General features: G+C 37.6%; 1 protein-coding gene across 7 annotated transcripts in view; it reads right to left on the bottom strand.

Moving 5' to 3' along the window:
* The window catches only part of IL15 (interleukin 15), a 92,099-nt gene that overhangs the window by 80,541 nt on the left and 6,730 nt on the right, over window positions 1-4,828 (bottom strand). The window contains exon 1 of one of the 7 annotated variants that reach the window (XM_019522125.1): window positions 4,387-4,517. The exons of 2 other annotated variants lie outside the window; for them this stretch is intronic. The gene's annotated coding sequence lies outside the window, so the exon portion shown is untranslated. Of the gene's footprint in view, window positions 1-4,386; window positions 4,518-4,828 lie in introns of those variants that run through there. 4 more of the 7 variants (XM_019522126.1, XM_019522124.1, XM_019522132.1 and 1 more) reach the window with 4 other exon arrangements.

Genomic DNA, 4,828 nt, shown 5'->3' with positions numbered 1-4,828 from the left:
GCTGGAGTCTGCTGGAGCATGGTAATTACCATGCTCCAGGAGACTTGATTAATCAAGTTAGCTCTGACACACAGTAATTACATGAAACATTAATGTAATTACATGAAATATATCTTTAATTTAAAGTGTAGCATTAGGTTTTATTAGTAAAGGTACCTAATGTTTTAAAACAATATGTATCTACACACTTGTTACAATGTAGCCATTTCTTGTAATTTAGCCATTTCTTATCATTACAGTGCATGAAAGCAGCCTCACTGCATGTGTATAGGTGCCCTGAAAGACTGAAAGGATAAAGCCCACCCCAGACTTCCTACTGCCTGTAGTTAATTGGGGAGAAATGAAATGCCACCCTAATACAGGATCTCTGCCTTGCCCAGTTTGGACCAGTCATAGGCCACATGGTTGTCTCTTGGCCAAATGGCTTACACAGGGTACCACTGAAGAGAGTTTAGGCAGAAACACAGCTTGCTGCTCCTATGTTCTCCTCTACCTAAAATTTAAGAACCTGGGTTTTGGGACTTGACTAACAGAATGGTTCTGAGCACTGTGATCTCTGGAAATGGACCCTAAATGTGCAGTAGAGATGGAGATATATCTCACTGATGTCAGCTCATTGATCTCTGACCCCATTCTGCAAGGGATGGAAGGTATTTGTTGTGGCACTGACGGGGACCTGTTTAGATTCAGACTTTGGTTAGAGATCATTAGTCGGCCTAGGGACAGTACATTGTACTATTCCTCTGAGCGGGCATGTGTGACTCCCATATAGACCCTTGAATAATTTCTTTTGTACAGTTTTTGTCTCTGCTCAGGCAAATGTGTTGGTTTATATCTGAGTGCAGATTAATTACTGCTGCTTCAAGGTATGAGGAATACAACCAAGGAATCTGTATCTTGTTGGAGGAAAAATGGTCCTTTCAGGTATTGAGGGGCTTTCTCTTATTTCCCTGTTATGGTTCTTTCCAATTTAATGCTGTTTTTATTGGAGGGAGGGAGACGAATTATTTGTTTTGGGGATGATTGGAGAGGCATGTGCACTTGGAAGGGACACTGGGTAGAGGAGGTATCTCCCCTAGGTATGGGGAAGTAGGAGTGGGTGGGCATGGATGAGGTTTCTTATACCTTGAGGTAAATAGGGGTTGGAAAACACATTTGGAATTGGCTGGAGGCCTTGCTCTTATGGGTGACACGCAAGCAAGAGTAGTGAGGACAGGTGCAGTTTTCATGTTTTGGAGTGTTGTTTCCAATCTGGGGGTTGTTTGTCATGTATTTCAAGGCACTCTGAGCCTTTCTGGATAGGGCAGGATATAAATTTAACTAACGTTAATAACTGTTTTGAATTGGGGATCTATTTAGGGAGCTCAGAGTATCCCCAGTACTTAAGTCTTCACGAGCCCCCTGTACCCCTTCCCCAAATTATTTTCTAGTCAGAGTTGATGCACATGTGCATAATCATAATACTGCCCTATCTTTCTGTTCTGCCACCTAATATTTCTCACCACTGACAACTCATTGTTTCACTCTCATCACTAACTGTGATAGGCAGCCCTGGTGGCATGGCTTTAGCCATTGTCAGTCACCATAGAAATCCAAATGTTTCTGTTAACAAAGCCTAGCAACATCTATGCTAGCAGAATGGCTACATTTTCTGTATTAAGGTTAATTGACCAAAAAGGTGATGGGCCTTAATTATGACACTAGACTTCTCCACAAAGACCTGACCTACTAAAAAAGAGGCTGCTAAGTTTTAGATCATACATAAATTAGGCTCTGTAGTCTCTGGAACAATAAGCTGACACGCAAGTGTGACTTTTCCTCATACTTTTCCTCTGTTTAATTCTTATGAAGAGCTAGTACAGGGTGGGGCAAAAGTATATATTGAAATGTATAAATATTCAGTTCTAAACATTCCCAGACTTTTTAACTCTTTGGTGCTCAGTTCTTTAAAGCCTCTGTCAGTCAAGCAGGTATTATTTTCCACAAATATGAGCCTATGCTTGAAGCCAATGAGTGGCTTAGCCGTTATTCACAATACGAGTAAAGTTACACACATGTTTTAGAACCTGCAAAGTCAGGGCCCTATCCCCAGAAAGTTCCCATAAGGATTTAGGTTTTTTACTATTATGTCTGTGTTTACATGGCATTTTCATCTTGCACCGTCATATCTAAAAGTAAAGATTGTAAGGCACTCTATTATTTCCAAATGGTGCTTTTCTAGATGATGCTCTGTATTTTGTATATTTTCTTTTCTTGCATGTCATTTGTACTTGGAGGACTTTGTCTGCTTCTTTAATCTGTTTATGGATAACAAAAGTATTATTCAGTTACTTAAAAAAAAGGATTCCTAACTTTTAATTTCAGCATACTCCCTGCTCACAAGAACAGATAAGACAGACAGCAACTCAGGGTAAAAAAAAAAAAAAGTAGAACAACTTAAATTAAGAACAATAAAATTGAGGCACAGTGTCTACTGAGATCAATAAAATGTCATTTCAAAATACAGAGCTATGAAAATATTTAAATATATATCTATATCTTTTCTTGAAGGAAAATAGTGCTATACTGATTCAATACACAAATATATTTTATAGTGCATGAGCTATTATAAAAATAGATGAGTCTGGACTGCTCTGGTTCATATTTTTTCTTGTGTCTGATATGTTTTATTACTCTTTGTTAAGTAAGACATAATTTATATAAACTGACATTTGGTATGGTGATTCTGTCAATAAACCTGGAAGGAAAAGTGGTAACTCTAAAGATTCCTTATTTAAAACTCATCAAAGTTGGACCCCAGCCCAAGCCGTATGGCTTACTTCCTAATTTCTCCAAATAGCAAAATGAGTTTAAGAGATTTTAGAGAACTGAAGCATATGCTCAACAATAGCAAATGAAACCATTCACAGATGTCATAACCTGATACAGAAAGTGTTAACTGGAACTAAGAAGCTACTAAAATGATGGTCTCAAACTTTAGCATGAGCAATACGAATTCCTGAGTTGAAAAGTCCATTTCCTCAGCATCATTTCAGACCATGCTGGACAAAGGTCTGGCAGCACAGATGTAGAAGCAAAGGATGCCATTAATAGTCATATAATTACACCAATTATATTAAGATATAGCCACAGCTTTTATTTCAGTAAGCTCCTAAGGGACTGAATTCCATTAGTGAGCTGTCTTGGGAAATATAAATAATAGTCAAAGGGGAGTTACTGAACATTTGATAGGAAGGTAAATAACACAAGTTGATTGTTATAACAAGGAACAACCATGTGTTTCACCACATTTTACACCTGTATTATAATATTAAAAGAGCTTTAAAGAACCAAGCACATGCATGCTCAAAAGAGCAGAGGACACTACCTTGGCACAGTTTGCCTGGGTGAATTTCTGGATTTTATTCAGATAAATTTGAAAGTCTAAAACAAGGTGACTTCTACCCTATAGCTTTTTTAAGATGGAAAGTAAAGTTATATTTTTTTTAAAGAATGGACTATTAATATAATGCTGTATCTGGCCTCTTGTATCCTATAAGACACCAGTTCTACTTTGGGATTTGTTTGCATATCTCTTCATCACTTTCTTTAGTGGGACTTCACTTGAATGCAAATATTAATTCAGCCTGCATAAAAGAAAGGGCACTGTTTACCATTGTTTACTTCTGTTTCTACTGACCTATTGTTAAAATAAGTTCCTAAGAATTTTAAAACTGAAAGAAAAAATAGATTTATTCCTCCTCCCCCATATATTTCTGTTTTGCATTTGGCACTAGTTTTGGCTTCACTACTTTTACTACCTGACTACAGTTGATCTCCCCTGTTTATGTAGGTCTTTTGCTCAACAGCAAGAGAGAGAAAAGATTTAAAAAATAGAAAAAATGTGGCTTAGAATCAAATATTGGTCAAGATATTCAGAGATAGGTGTTGTATTTGAAAATACTATTACCTGTTTTTACAAGAAAATTTCCTGTATTATAATATTACTAATTAAAACAAAAGGTAAGCAGACCACATTCCTTTATCCTTTCAGAAAAATAAGTAATAAATTAAGAAGTACAAGGCCAATGAAAAACAATGTTGATCTTACTATAACACATTTGCAATACTTGGAAAAGTTTAAGCATACAATTAGACCAAAAGCATTAGTAAAGAGCTTACACAAGTCACAGCCACTAATATCTCCTTTCCCCACCAGCCTGTTTTACTTTCATTTATTGCAAAATAAATTACTTATTTCTGCCTAAGGACTTTTTCTGAGAATTAGTCCTAGCTTGAGCAACAGGCTGATGCCGTCTGTTTTAGAGGGAATTCTTGTTAATTGTATGCAACTTACAAACTGTAAAATTTACAAAGAAAAGTAGGAGAGAAGAAAAAGACTGGTACCTTACAAATAGAAAGAAGCCAGGGAGGTTGACAAGCCAAAACATCAGTCCCTTGGAGTTCTGAACCAACAGTGTTAAATTATCAGATGTTTATCAGTTCTCAAAGGGGAAGGAAAGGCTGCAGCTCTTCTCTTGCCTAAACAGAGCCCTCCCACTGCCTGGCGTAAATGTTTGTTTCTCCAAGCCAGAGCTGTTGGAAGTTACTGAAAATGATATGTGGCATGATGCTGCCTTTGGTTAAGTACAGACAGTCAAAAAGCCAGAGGCAAAGTCGACTCAATCTTTGCAGGTTTGTCTCAGCTGAGTAGATTGAATCAATAAAGAACAGAACAAACATTTACTTTTGAGTTGGGAAAGGCAAACAGAGGCCTGCATTGGCCCAGGCCAAAAAAAAGGGAGGAACTCAGGGTTCAAATTATGGGGGAGCTTGGGGGGGGGGGGGG

The sequence above is a fragment of the Gavialis gangeticus genome, unplaced genomic scaffold (genome assembly GCF_001723915.1).
Source record: "Gavialis gangeticus isolate Ggan-Ray unplaced genomic scaffold, GavGan_comp1, whole genome shotgun sequence".
Taxonomy (NCBI): domain Eukaryota; kingdom Metazoa; phylum Chordata; order Crocodylia; family Gavialidae; genus Gavialis; species Gavialis gangeticus.
The sequence above is the reverse complement of the archived record's forward strand: the minus strand, read 5'-3'. Positions and strand labels throughout refer to the sequence as shown.